The 16,096-nt window shown below is 38.1% G+C and overlaps 1 protein-coding gene across 1 annotated transcript in view; it reads left to right on the top strand.

The window, feature by feature from the left end:
- The first annotated feature begins 5,787 nt into the window (after positions 1-5,787).
- The window catches only part of LOC126416151 (gastrula zinc finger protein XlCGF57.1-like), a 140,087-nt gene continuing 129,778 nt past the window's right edge, over positions 5,788-16,096 (top strand). The window contains exon 1 of the mRNA XM_050083699.1: positions 5,788-6,043. The gene's annotated coding sequence lies outside the window, so the exon portion shown is untranslated. The remainder of the gene's footprint in view (positions 6,044-16,096) is intronic.

Here is a 16,096-nt window from a genome sequence, read left to right on the forward strand (position 1 = left end):
ACTACCTGTTTCACTGTCTACACCATTGTTTGCAGCCCGCTCCATTTCCCTATGCACAATTACCAAATTACTACTTTGAACATCAGTTGATTCATTACGGGGTGGCGCTAACACACTGCTTTCATTTTCACTGTCATTTCTCAGTTTACTTTGGAGCCTAGTATTACGTTTTTCACACGCCATTATTGTCACAGTATTTCACACGACAACACGGAAAAACACAATTTGAAGATCAAAAATAAGAGAACACATTAACATAGCACTGAAAATAATATCTAGTTATTTGCAGCTGCGAAATACTTGGTGCAAATCTACATGCATGCCACACCTGTTTTACTGTACAACAATGAAAAACTACAACTATAAAGGAAATTCTTTCTATAATTACGCGCTAGCAATAAACAATAGCTACACTAGACTTAGTAGATAGTGTCGGAAGTTCCATGCGGCTTTTCGCGGATGATGCTGTAGTATACAGAGAAGTTGCTGCATTAGAAAATTGTAGCGAAATACAGGAAGATCTGCAGCGGATAGGCACTTGGTGCAGGGAGTGGCAACTGACCCTTAACATAGACAAATGTAATGTATTGCGAATACATAGAAAGAAGGATCCTTTATTGTATGATTATATGATAGCGGAACAAACACTGGTAGCAGTTACTTCTGTACAATATCTGGGAGTATGCGTACGGAACGATTTGAAGTGGAATGATCATATAAAACTAATTGTTGGTAAGGCGGGTACCAGGTTGAGATTCATTGGGAGAGTGCTTAGAAAATGTAGTCCATCAACAAAGGAGGTGGCTTACAAAACACTCGTTCGACCTATACTTGAGTATTGCTCATCAGTGTGGGATCTGTACCAGGTCGGGTTGACGGAGGAGATAGAGAAGATCCAAAGAAGAGCGGCGCGTTTCGTCACTGGGTTATTTGGTAACCGTGATAGCGTTACGGAGATGTTTAATAAACTCAAGTGGCAGACTCTGCAAGAGAGGCGGTCTGCATCGCGGTGTAGCTTGCTCGCCAGGTTTCGAGAGGGTGCGTTTCTGGATGAGGTATCGAATATATTGCTTCCCCCTACTTATACTTCCCGAGGAGATCACGAATGTAAAATTAGAGAGATTAGAGCGCGCACGGAGGCTTTCAGACAGTCGTTCTTCCCGCGAACCATACGCGACTGGAACAGGAAAGGGAGGTAATGACAGTGGCACGTAAAGTGCCCTTCGCCACACACCGTTGGGTGGCTTGCGGAGTATCAATGTAGATGTAGATGAATTACACAAACTACAAGAAAAAAATCAGAAGATTCCAGTGAGGTATCCTCGGCTAAGGGTCGACATATGAAACGTCCCCTTTGAAAAATTGTACCTGACTGTGCTTAGACTGACACACAATATTTTGTTAGCGCAACGCAATCTGACTTTCAAAATTCCCTACAAAAGAATGGCTCTGACTAACATTAAACTATACCTTTCACAAATCACTTACCTCACAAAAATCTTCGCTGCTCAAGCTACTGCAATACAGCGAGCGCCACTACTGCCAGCTAAATAAAAGATTCAAACTATGGAAGGCACTAACTACTGATAGGGATAGTTAGCAAATGAAAGATATTAATAGAGAACAAACAATGTATTTACCTTGATATCATCATATATAAATATAGCAGTTCATGACAAATTTCAAAACTCCGCCATCTCTCTCCCCACATCCACCACTGCTGGCGGCTCACCTCCAACTGCGCAACGCTACGCGCTGTTCACAGCCAGCTGCCTAACACTACAATGGCGAGTATTACAACAATGCAAAGCAGCCACAGACTGCACACAGCACAGCCAGTGATTTTCATACAGAGGTGGCGTCACCAATAAAAAAACCTAAACAGCCTACTTACACTACTGATGGCCTTGGGAGAGCCATTCATGACAAAACTCTACCACCTGGTGAGGAAGATGTATGAGACAGGCGAAATACCCTCAGACTTCAAGAAGAATAGAATAATTCCAATCCCAAAGAAAGCAGGTGTTGACAGATGTGAAAATTACCGAACTATCAGTTTAATAAGTCCCAGCTGCAAAATACTAACGCGAATTCTTTACAGACGAATGGAAAAACTGGTAGAAGCTGACCTCGAGGAAGATCAGTTTGCATTCCGTAGAAATGTTGGAACACGTGAGGCAATATTAACCTTACGACTTATGTTAGAAGAAAGATTAAGAAAAAGCAAACCTACGTTTCTAGCATTTGTAGACTTAGTGAAAGCTTTTGAAAATGTTAACTGGAATTTTCGCTTTCAAATTCTGAAGGTGGCAGGGGTAAAATACAGGGAGCGAAAGGCTATTTACAATTTGTACAGAAACCAGATGTCAGTTATAAGAGTGGAGGGGCATGAAAGGGAAGTAGTGGTTGGGAAGGGAGTGAGACAGGGTTGTAGCCTCTCCCCGATGTTATTCAATCTGTATATTGAGCAAGCAGTAAAGGAAACAAAAGAAAAATTCGGAATAGGTATTAAAATTCATGGAGAGGAAGTAAAAACTTTAAGGTTAGCAGATAACATTGTAATTCTGTCAGAGACAGCAAAGGACTTGGAAGGGCAGTTGAAGGGAATGGACAGTGTCTTGAAAGGAGGATATAAGATGAACATCAACAAAAGCAAAACGAGGATAATGGAATGTAGTCAAATTAAATCAGGTGATGCTGAGGGAATTAGATTAGGAAATGAGACACTTAAAGTAGTAAAGGAGTTTAGCTATTTAGGGAGCAAAATAACTGATGATGGTCGAAGTAGAGAGGATATAAAATGTAGACTGGCAATGGGAAGGAAAGCGTTTCTGCAGAAGAGAAATTTATTAACATCGAGTATAGATTTAAGCGTCAGTAAGTCGTTTCTGAAAGTATTTGTATGGAGTGTAGCCATGTATGGAAGTGAAACATGGACGATAACTAGTTTGGGCAAAAAGAGAATAGAAGCTTTCGAAATGTGGTGCTACAGAAGAATGCTGAAGATAAGGTGGGTAGATCACGTAACTAATGAGGAGGTATTGAATAGAATTGGCGAGAAGAGAAGTTTGTGGCACAACTTGACTAGAAGAAGGGATCGGTTGGTAGGACATGTTTTGAGGCATCAAGGGATCACAAATTTAGCATTGGAGGGCACCATGGAGGGTAAAAATCGTAGAGGGAGACTAAGAGATGAATACACTAAGCAGATTCAGAAGGATGTAGGTTGCAGTAGGTACTGGGAGATGAAGGAGCTTGCTCAGGATAGAGTAGCATGGAGAGCTGCATCAAACCAGTCTCAGGACTGAAGACCACAACAACAACAACAAATCTATCGATAGTCTTATTGCATAACGATAATGGGTATCCCTTATTCGTCATATGACTGAAAATCAAAATACAAGGGGCGATCAAAAAGTTCACTTTCGAAGACCACACAACCCAAAATCTGTATATCGCCCACTCAAAATGGCCGTGGGTATTTAGGAAATCATCCTAGTGATGTACCAAATTGAAGATAGCTGTTTGGTAAAATAATAGTATCCTGCTACGTGAAGAAGTTCGTAAACGGCTTCTGCATATGCTTGTCCAACAGGAATCGTCAACCTTTCAAGGCCTTTTTATAAGGGAAGACATGGTAATCCCATGAGGAGACATCAGGACAATTGGATGGGTGTCCAATGTCTCCCTCTTGATCGGCCTAAATTCTTCTTTAAGATATTAGCAGTATGGAGATGCATGTTATCATGAAGCAGCAGCACTCCTTGTTAAACTATTCCCCAGTGATGCTTTTCGATAGACATGCTGTTCCATACACTTTCTTCATTCCCCGATGATATCTACCAGTATCTGTCGTTCTGCAGCTAATACCATCGCATCAGTAGTGTTTGAACGCATTTGTTTTAACGTCGTCATGGTTCACATTCCGCATTTACCACACACACCTCCAAAAGACACGACTGCCAGACTAATCCCTTGCTGACATGTCAGTTCCTGGCATAGCGCTGGATGTTGTGTGTCTTTTACCGTCATTTTCATCATTATTGACACGCAAGTTGCCGAAGGGGATATCCTGGCCGTACGATCATTTCAGTGCTTACATACCCGCTTTGGAGTCGTGATACATTGCATATAACTGCAACCATTCCCTCAAATGGAAACTTTTTGATCGCCCCTTATATCTCCAAATTTCATTACATGGCAAGTAGGTCATCTGTAATTTCTTGGGGGGGGGGGGGGGGTATCTGGATTCCTTGGAATTCCCATTTGGTTAGGTCCATTGATGACGCGGTAGTGGCGCGGGGCATATTTGTGCGGTAGACCACTGGCATGTCGCAGTGTGTCAGCTGTAATGCCAAAAGCATAGTATGAGGTATCTGTTCTGTGGCTATTGATACTAATCGAAGCTCGACTAGGTTGGTCATAAGCCGATAATAACGTAAAAAGTCCGAACAGGTTATGTGATCAGGAACATCTGCTATCACAAAAGTCCCTATTGGGTGGAAGCTTGAACATAGCTGTAGAGTTAATCTATTTTTGTCGTAGGTAGCGATCCTCGAATTATGGCCGCAGTAAGTAAATGTTTCATTGCTGCAGTCAGTGTGTCACTGACACCTCTTGGTCAGACACTAACTTCCAAACCCATATCGATAAGGAATTAGTCACCTGATAATTATTCCTATTAAAACTTTTCCACATCACCACTACATTGTACTCCTTCCTTGCATATATACATCTATCATATCATTTTGTGGCAAATTGGTCACGGATTGTGATCGAGGGCCAAATGGTAAGTCTTGTTCCATTCCGATTCCCACGTCCAGTGTTTGTGTCAACATATCCATCGTTTTCGACGATTTATGTCCCTGTTATCCTTTGCTTCTTTTCCTTTTCAGGGCCACCATTCTGGCAATGCTAACTTGTTGTAGCGTACACAATAAATACCGTCCAGATTAAAGTAAACATCAAGAAAGCAAGGATGTTCAAACATATGCTGTAATTTGGTATTTATTTCATTTTTTTCTACGTGAAAGAAATAATTCTACCAGTTTACACCAATGTAACTTTTTACGCATGATGTAGACTTCATTAACATCGGTAGCTGAAGCTGTTTGTGATATATTTTAATTTTCCTTCAAATCACCAATTCTTACTTCTTGCTTTCAAGCAATTAAATCTCTTTTACAAAACTAGGCTTCACGCTGGTTAAATTGATACCCCATTTATTCATTTACGACCCTTCATTTGGCTATCAAATACTGAACAAAACTCATTGTGTAATTTTTTAGGAGCCTTGTTATCGCTCCGATCAAACATTCCACCAACAAAGATATATTTTACCATTGAAACACTCTTCATCAAATTTTATTTGAAATTAGTGTAAAAGAGATCAGATATCTTCACATAATATGCACTACACACACACACACACACACACAAAAACTACTTTTTGTTTTAAAAGTTCAATTGTGCTTTTATACAAGCCTCATATAATTTATGCTTGATTAGTGCTTTCTGTTATGCCTCTTCTCTCGTAAAGGTCCACATGCACTCAACAAAGTCGCTAATTCGACAGTTTGTTGAATTGTCTACTTAATTTCGTCCCGCACGCACAATCGCAACGAAGAAATCAGAGTTAGTGGCATAAAAATGAGCTAGCGCCGCGCAGTGCATGAAACACTGTTTCTTCTGCTACCGACACAACCACTAGGAACGGCCCGGTATTTTCTTCTACAAAGTACAACTGTAGTAAATGTCCTCCATTTAGTAGTTGCCAGAAACATTGTTGGAAAAAATATCGCAATGTTAGTTTATACATGGGTTAAAGAATTGTTAAGTTACAAACTGCACAGTTTTCCACAAAAAAGAGAAATCTAAAGCCTGTTCAGATTTCCTACGCTCTTCATGTTCAAAACAAGGCATATCTTCGCCCCTGATATGTAGCTTTCTTGTGCTGTAATGGTGACGCTGAGGTTGACGACGTATCAGGGGCGTGGAAGCAGTGTTTAAGATTATTATTTAAGATTTGCACCTACAATGAACTGTGAGTATCTTGCTCTACGAAGAAACGGTTGAGCTGTGTGTTTTCTTTCATCTTATTGTGTTTATATTTTCATTTAATTCGATATTGGGGAAGAATAGTGTTAAAGAAAGTGAACACCACTCCAAAGAAATAATGCTTACCTCCAGCGCCTGTAAGTTATACAGTTTTCCGTACAGTTTGTGATGTGTTGACAGTCGGACAGAAGTTTGTGTAGGTCACGAGAGACTTATTGCATGTGATAAATGTTTCTTATATTGCGTTTTGATTTTTATGATCCAGAGAAACTTTAAAATTAGTCAGTGTCAGAATATATTTTAGTCCATTCAGTGATGGAAGTGGAAGGGCATTCAAACTGTTCGATGGCTAGCAGACTGAAATAATTATCAGGCTTTTTAAAGACACCAATGTGAAATATTTGTATTTGCGTGTATTATTTGCAGTAATTCGTTTTACTTGATGTAACGGAAGGAATGCTCAATAAATGCACTCACTCCTTTTCAAAAACCTGTTTTCAGTTCATGGACAGGTCCTTCGTATGTGATTGTTTACATGCCTTATAGTTGTAGGAAGTTACATAATTTGTATAGAATTGTTAATGTGGCAGTGACTGAAAATGCATTTGATATCGGTTATGTGTTTTCAATTAGATAAGTTCAGGAAAGTTGTGATTGATAATTTTTTAGTATGGTAGTTTGATGAATAATCTAAGTTACAAACTAAAGAGAAATGCATGAGAAAGGAGTATAGCAGTAGACTTAGAAGATGTTCAGTGCGTGATTTGTCACTTTCTGGTTAAATTTGCCATGATTTCATGAACAGACAGCATACAGTAATGAGATTAAGTATGTATCTATGAGAGCAATTTTTAAAGTGTCGAGTACTTTGAGAAATTGAAATGTGAATAATGACAACAGTATTAAGATTATGCTAATGATTCTTAAAAAAAAAAAAAAAAAAACTGTACAGAACATACTTAAATTTAATAGAAGTTCTTGAACAAGGCATCTAGGCTATATTGATGTAAGTATACTAATAGCCCTATTACTTTTACAAGTAAAAAGACACTGATTTACAAAGGAAATAAAACAAATGTCACACAATAAAGGAAAAAAATCTTGAAATGCACCCCTTTTTTCCAATTGTTTATTTCAGTAATCATATTCATTGATTGTGTATATGTTACATGTAGGAGAACTTTCAGGACTGTCCCAGGAGTCATTGTGTACATTAATAGCAGACCAGCAAATCATCAAAACTTAATTTGTACACTGCGTTGCTGCTTCCTTGGCTAATTTAAGTAACTGCTGTTTTGGTACTGTTTGTAGCTTAACATTTATCTCTTCTCATTGGTATTTATCAAAGAAATAGTTGTAGTATTTGTAGTAGCCCCCATGTCGTTATGTGCATAGTCCTGCTTACTAGTTTTATTGTTCGCCGTACTGCTTTGCAGTCAACTCTTATTTTCAGTGTAACTCTCCGAACTTTTCAGTCCTTGAATCTAGACCTACAGATAAATTGTAGAAAGAGTGGGTGAAATTGTATGTTCTTAATTTTCTTTGGAATTCGCAGGGATTCCAAATTTCTTGCTTCATGTTGGATGGGACCTTGTTGAATACCTTTGTGTGCACGCAAATACATCCATTTTGAATCCTACACAAGGAAGCAAAGTCTACATGAAAAGGATTTTTTTGTGTTTTGTTACTACCGATCACAGTTCAGCTGGAAGTGATTTCTATTGGAAGCGACATATACCAACAAGGAGTAAATGTCTCGGGAAATGAATTTCAGAATTCCAATATCCTTAAAAAAAGAGCTGCGTGTGATTTGTGGTTGGTTCTTTGCATAGTATTTTTAGTTCTCACTTCCGCTGAACAAATTATTTGTTGTTTATTTACTTATTTGTACCATTTGGTACAATAGTATCAGACATGTCAGAAACAAATATATTTAATATACACATATAAAATATTTACAAAGCAGGACAACATAAGGTGAGGATAGGTTAGGAAATGTGCTGCTTTAGACACATTTCTCCAGTATAATAATTGAGTGAAAATATTCTAAATAAGCAGACACATTGTGTTTGGGTAAACAAAATGACAAGTACTTCTGAAGACAAAGCAAACTTTTTGGTTAGTTTAAATGTTGGCTCCATTTTAACCTGTTATGCTATTGGACCCCAAGTATTTTTCCTTGTGTCATGTAATTTATTATTGTTAGTTTCTACTTATGGTGCTTGCAGCTCACTTTTGCTTGTTTAAAACAGCATAATATTAGTCTTTCTGAGAATAAAACACTGTTTGCTGTAGGCTTGTTTGGTTGTGATCACATCTGTGTCTGTTGAAGTTGTTTTTAGACTCATGCTCAGTATGCTTGTGTCGTTTGATCACTGCAGGTTTTGAACCATGCTTCCAACACCACTGGAAGATCATTTGTGAATGTTAAGGATGGGGGTAGGCCAAGTATCTTCCCATGTGGGACCACACATGCAATGTTCCCTCATTGTGAAGTTAAGTTTCATGCCTGTGACAGTCTCTCTGTTGCCATTCATATTTTTAAACTCAGTTACCAGTACATTTACTGCTTAATGGTTTTTGTTGTTTACAATAAAAAATCAGTTTCTTATGAATTGTGATCTATACATTTAAAAGACACAAAAAATAATTTTCATTTATATTTTGCTTCCATGTCTAGGTTTCAGAGTGGAGTTATGTACGCTTGTGCATAGGCACATTTCACATCTAAGCCAAATAGAGAAATTAAGATTTCTCAACAAGTCAAAATAAATTTGAAACATGTCTAATTTTCCACTCTTTTTACAAGGTATCTGAGTACCTACACACCAAGATTAAAAATTGCTTTTAGCTACATGGCAGGTAGCAGTTTTTGTCATAAAGCTGCATGACAATTAGGCCTAATAATGTATTGTAAGCAGGATTGTGTGTTGTCATAAATAGGTAACCATTTGCTTTGAAAATTACACCATGAGATAAATATTAGGGGACCAATGGGAGGTAAACAGCAACTCTTTTCAAAGTTGCAGCTTTCGTTCTTGTTGTTGTTATAATCATCTCCTACCTTCCAAACTTCACAGAAGCTCTCCTGCGAAACTCTGCGGAACTTCATTCTGAACACATCTTGGTGCTTTTGCAGGGGATACTGGGACAAATGTAGGGGAAACAAGTGCGGACTCTTTTTCACAGAGCAAGCAGCACTCTGGAATCAGTATTGTATTCACACTATCTATTGCAGTGCTATGACATGTTGTATTGTTCTGTAGCTATGGTTGGAAACCTTCCATATTGGCCCAGAGTCGTCCGACTTGCAGCAATTCTTCCAGTCCCAGAGAAGGGCCAGATAATGTAGTTTGGGTAGCAAGTAGCATAAGCTTGGATACAATTAAGCAATGTGATGATAATTTATTTATAATTTGGAGCACAGATTAAGTTTTAACTATTTGCTTGCATTTTTTTTTAACGTGTACTTTGACTTTTTCAACATCACTGAAGGTTCTCCATATTTAAGTGATCTGCTGAACATAGTGAATTGTTGAATATATGAACGAAATGCTAATCTGTCTCTGTGTGAACATAATGTGTTTCTTTAGATTTTCCTTTCTATACATTTCATAAACATTGCTGTAACGGAAAAAAATTTCAAAAATTTTGATGCTATATCAAAATACAAAAACATAGCATCTTCTGTCCACAACTTATAACGTCAGTGTTGCACAGAAAGTGACTTAAGTATGCAACCATTAAAGTGTTTGACCACCTCCCTTGTGACTTATAGTTCCAGTATGTAATGGAAGTTTTAAAAACAAATGGAAATATTTCCTGTCTAACAAATACACCTACTCCAGGCATGAATTTCTGAATAGATAGTACCGGTACTGGATTAAGAGGAGAAAATTGTAACACCTAAGCTTTTCACCTTAATTAAGACAGTAAAAGCATGGTTTTTTCTGAAAGTACTTCTGACAGAAAAAAGAGATTCTGGTAGTTGGTCTCAAAGGTTTTTATTAATCGTTCCTTTGGCACTCTTTCAGCGATATTTCCATAGAAACTTTCATTCACTAAAACACATTCCTTATATATAACTGAGAAGTGAAATATCAATTTTCATAGATTTAGCTTCAAAATTTTGTTAATGTAACAAAACATTTTCATAAAAATTTTCGTTCGACATTCTACCTGTGAAGGGGTTGAATTTCCATAACAGTGAAACAGGTATAAATTTTCATAGATTTAACTTTTAAAATACTTTCATAATGAAATAATTTAATAAAATTTTTCATCCCCCATTTCACTCTCTTCTGCAGTTGAATGTCCAAAAACACTGTAACATGTAAATTTTTTTTTTTTTTTTCTTTTTTTTTTTCCCTCCAAGCGTGAAGTCAGATACCAGTTTTTCTAGATGTAGCATTTAAAAATGCTTTAGTAGTTCTTTAATAATGATTTATTTAAAAAAAAAACTTTCCCACACTGCTTTTCCGTTAGCGATTGTAGTCCAGATGTGCTGAAGCACAATTTTTTAAATTTCTGACAGAAACCAACCACCAGTTTTCATAGTTCTAACTTCAAAATGATCTTAATAGTGACATATTTTCAAGAAACCTTTTAACCCCTAATTTACCCCATTAGGAGCGGAATTTTGAACAATCTCTTCTTAATTGATGCCTGCGGTATAAGATCAACACCCTCTCCGGGTTTCAAGTTTGTATCCTTAGCAGTTTGGGCTGGGTGAGAATGAGCCACTGAATCAGTTTTGCTCTGTTTCAACCCTTAGGGATTGAATTTCCAAAAACAGCAAAAGTATGTTTTTTTATAAGCAAACGAGAAGCCAAATACCAATTTTCAAAGATGTAGCTTTAAAAATGCATGCGCAGTGAAATATTTGCATACAGCATTTCACCCCCTATTCCACCTCCAGAGTGGTTTAATTTCCAAAGTCAGTGAAATGTGTATTTTTTTTTTATTTCTAACAGAGACGCCATGTTACACGCATGGTAGAAGCAAGGTTACCCAAGAGACTCATGGATTCAGCAGTAGAGGGTAGGAGGAGTCGGGGCAGACCGAGGAGAAGGTACCTGGATTCGGTTAAGAATGATTTTGAAGTAATAGGTTTAACATCAGAAGAGGCACCAATGTTAGCACTGAATAGGGGATCATGGAGGAACTGTATAAGGGGGGCTATGCTCCAGACTGAACGCTGAAAGGCATAATCAGTCTTAAATGATGATGATGATGATGATGATGATGACAGAGACGCCAAATACAAATATTCACAGATTTAACTTGAAAAAAGCTTGCTTAATGAAATATTTCCATAAAAACTTTCATCCTCTATTCCCCTCGTATAGGGGTTGACTTCACAAAATCAGTGAAACCCATATATTTTTTTATTTCTCACTAAGAAGTCAAATTTCCATAGATTTAGCTTTAAAAATGGTTTCATAATGGAACAGTTTCATCAAACATTTGATTCCCTATTTCACCCCTTAGGGGTTGAATTTCCAAAAACTCTAAAACAAGTATTCCTTTATTTGTAACTGAGAAGTCATATACCAATTTTCACAGAGCAGTTTTAAAATACTTTAGTAGTTCTTCAATAATTTGTTTTACCCACTACTTAACCCTCACAAGGGTTAAATATCCAAAAATGCCAAAACACCTTTCTTTATTTCTAACGAGGGAACCAAATACCAATTTTCGTAGGTCTAGCTTAAAAACTGAGTTAATAGCTACATATTTTCAAAAAACCTTTCATTCCCTATTTCACCCTCTTGGGGGTTGAATTTTGAAAAATCCATTCGTAAACCATGTCTGAAGTATAACATCAATGCTTGCAAATTTCAAGTTCCTGTCGTTAGTAGTTTAGGCTGGGCGATGAATCAGCAAACCATTCAGCTGGGACATAAGTACAAGTATATCACCATATTTGAAAACACAACACTAGTATCTAGTTTCAATCACATCCCTTATCTTAGTGATAAAGCTATGGAGCTGTAAGGAATGCATTGACCATTGTGAGTAAGTTGTAATTTAAATACAAGTAGTGCATCTACAAAGCTGCGAGGTGCTGTAGTAGACACAATGAAAACAGATTCCTGACAGTTGCAGTGGGCTTGATGTGGATGCTTTTCATGTCTGCCTTGACCAGTCATATAACCTGATTTTATAAATATCTGTATAGCAGTGTTTCAGTATTGTTGCAGCTCTATAAGTGATTGTTGTTCACATCTGCAACCATTTGCGCTTTAGAATTAAAAGCTGGCGACAGCACTGCCATTGTCAGGGATCTTTTTTTGCTGACTGCTATGGGGTAACCAATTCTTCAGAGTACCACTTAAGTTCGGAATTGTTGAGGCTACTGTGTTTGAGATCTTTACCAACGTGGCCCAATGTAAGCAAGTAAATTAGCACAGGGTAGAACTATTACAGCTATTACTGACAAGTTTGATCTAACATTAGCAGAGGCAGACCTAAATCAACAAACAGGAATTGTCGGAAGGCAATGTCTCATGTAGATGTTTGTTAGATTCACACGACAGAAGTGAGCATCAATGGGATAAAAAAAGTGGAACAGTTATAATCAGTTCATTATAGGGTTGATGAGCAGGAGCTCTGTGCAAATATGGTGAAACTAGTAGGTCAAAACTCCTCTGAAGTGACTGAAAATCCACACAGCAATTGGCTTAATCATCCCCCCCCCCCTCCCCCTGTCCCTACAAATGAAAAGATGGAGTAAATGTGGGTTACTACTCTCAGGCCATTTGTCACTTCCTTCGGTGTTGGTGCTAGTAGTGTACAGATTTTGGTGCACTACATTTTGGTTTTTCCTTTCTGGTAAGAACTCGTCTTAATATTCATCTGATGAAGGACTTCGTCTGAACGTCAAAAATATCCAACAGTTTACTTTTAAATGTGCCTGTCTGCTGCTCATCATATCCTCTTTATGTCAACTGTTGTGCCTAGGAATCTTGCATACTCGGTTCACTAGACAAACACGCAAACAACTCGTATTAATGAGTTTTATTATGAAAAGACAATTATGAATGCTTAACTTAGATGTGTGTGCCGCAAACAAAGGGTGACATACAAAATAACAGTCTTCTTCAGAACAGACAAACACAGGTCTGGGCTACGTAGAGATTTGAAATGATAGAGGCTACAATGCGGCAGCTAACAAAGTGGCTAACATTGAAGCTGCTGTCGAAGTGGTGGCAGCCCCCAGTCATGTGCGGCACTTACATCCGCTTCACCTAGGGCTGCTGCTGACATGTTGTCGTCCTGCAGGGAGGTCGGTCAATGTGCGATTTACTGACCTCTTCTCACATTTTTCTCTTCTCTGTAATTCCCAACTGGCACACTGGTGCTGACTTTATCCCATAACATCAGCTGTAGGTCCTGTAGTCACGTTATAAAAAAAAGTCAAGGAAAGAATCAAAAAATGGAAAATCTGGGATGGAATGTAACAATATTACAAAAAGCATATGTGGAGATGCTGAGTCGCAGATAGTCACAACAAAAAGACTGTCACAAATAGAGCTTTCAGCCAGTAAGACCTTCGTCAAAAATAGACCACACACACACACACACACACACACAAGCGCGACTGCAGTCTCAGGCAAGTAAGTGGCTTCAGTTGCTCGAGACTGCAGTCGTGTGTGCGTGTGTGTGTGTGGTGTCTATTTTTGACGAAGAACTTACTGGTAAAAAGCTTTATTTGTGACAGTCTTTTTGTTTTGCCTTACTGCGACTCATCGTCTCCGCTATATGGTGAGTGGAAACTTCCTTTTTCATAATTAAGTCAAGGAAAGTCTAAATTATGCACACCACTGAGAGGTGTGTGGCATAGGGTACGCCCCACTGTACCAGTTATTAGGGTTTCTTCCTGTTCCATTATTCACGTATGGAGTGCGGGAAGAATGATTCTCTGAATGCCTGTGTGCATGCAGTAATTATTCTAATCTTATCCTCAAGATTCCTATGTGAGCAATACTTCTTGAAACTTAGTTACTATACTTTCTCGGGATAGTTTGTCTATCTTCAAGAGTCTTCCAGTTCAGTTCCTTCAGTATCTCTCTGACACTGCGATGGATCAAACATACCTGTGACCATTCATGCTGGTCTTCTGTGTACATGTTCAGTGTCCCCTGCCAGTCCTATTTGATTCGGTCCCACACAACTGAGCAATATTCTAGAACCAGTCACAAGTGATTTGTGAGCAATCTTCTTGGTAGACTGATTGCACTTCCCCAGTATTCTGCCAATTAAACTACATCTACCACCTACTTTACTCACAGCTGAGTCTATGTGATCATTCCATTTCATATCCCTACACAGTGCTATGCATGGATATCTGTGAGAGTTTGCCAATTACAGCAGTGACTCATTGATATTATAATAATAAGATACTACATTTTTTTTTTTTTTGTGACATGCACTTTTTTACATTTCTGAACATTTAAAGCGTGTTGCCAGTCTTTGCACCACTTTGAAATCTTGTCAAAATCTGTCTGAATATTTAGCAGCTACTCTGAGATGGTATTTTATGATAGATAATTGCATCATTTGCAAAAGGTCCATGGGTACTATTAATATTGTCTGCAAGGTCAGTAATATATAACATGAATAGCAATGGTCCCAACACGCTTCCAGGGCATACTTGTAGTTACTTCTACATCTGATGATGATTCCCCATCCGATATAACATGCTGCATCCTCCCTACCAAACTTAACCAGTCACAGATTGGATTTTATATGATTGTACCTTTGAGTAGGTGTGGTGTGGAGTCTAGTACTTCGTGAAATCAAGAAATACTGCAACTAACAGACTACCTTGATCCAAAGTTGTCAGTACGTCTTGTGAAAAAGTGTGAGTTTGCATTTTACACAAATGCTGTTTTCAAGAGTCATGCTGGTTGGCTCTGAGGATGTCTTTCTGTTGACGATACCTTATTATGTTTGAGTTCAGAACATGTTTTAAGATTCACAACAAATCAATGTCAAGAATATTAGACATAGTTCTGTGGATCACTTCTACTACCTCTCCTGTAGATGGGTATAATCTGTGCTTTTTATCAAGAACTGGGCACGGCTTCTATCTACGATAGATTATAGTTACAAGAGGGGCTAACCCAGCTGCAAATTCAGTCTAGTATCTGGCAGGGATTCCATCGGGGCTTGGAGCTTTGTTCAATTTTAACGATTTCAGCTGTTTCTCAACACCATTGACACTAATATGTATTTCATTCATCACTTCAGTGGCATGAGGATTACATTGAGGCAATTCTCCTGGGTTTTCATTTGTAAAGAAACATTTGAAAATGGAGTTAAGTGTTTCACCTTTTACTTTGCTACTGCCAATTTCAGTTCCTGTCTTATTCTCTAGGGACTGGACACTAACTTTGGTGTCACTAACAGCCACTACACATGGTCAGAATTTCTTTGGGTTTTGTGAAATATCATTTGACAATATTCTACTACAGTAGTCATTGAAGACATCTCACATTGCACTCTTGCCAGCCAATTGCGTTTATCTGTAGCCCTATGCTTTATTATGCATTTATTATTCAGTAATCTGTTTCTTTAGAAGTTTCTTGACAGTGTCTGTATATTGTGGAGGGTCCCTTCCATTATGAACTGTTCCACTAGGTACACACATATCCAGTGCATGGTCAATTATTCATTTAATCTTGAGCCATAGTTCCTCTACATGCTTCTGCCCTGCCCTGTGCTGAAAGTTTGAAGTTCCTCACTGAGATATGACACTGCTGATTTTTTTTTATCTGGTTTACTGGATGTAAATATCCTTCTGCTTGTTTTAATAGTCTTTTGTACATTGGTTATCATTGTTGCAAAACCTCATCACGGTCACTATCAGTTCCAATGCAGACATCCTCAAAGAGGTCAGGTCTATTTGTTGTCATTAGATGCAATATACAGGATGTTTCAGAAGTGATGGTCAATAGTTCACTCATAGAAAGCACAGGCCGAAGTAGCTAAAAGCTCTGGTAAACATGGGTGTGCAAATCAATCAATGCCAAGG

This window comes from Schistocerca serialis, chromosome 8 (assembly GCF_023864345.2).
Source record: "Schistocerca serialis cubense isolate TAMUIC-IGC-003099 chromosome 8, iqSchSeri2.2, whole genome shotgun sequence".
In the NCBI taxonomy this organism is placed as follows: Eukaryota; Metazoa; Arthropoda; class Insecta; order Orthoptera; family Acrididae; genus Schistocerca; species Schistocerca serialis.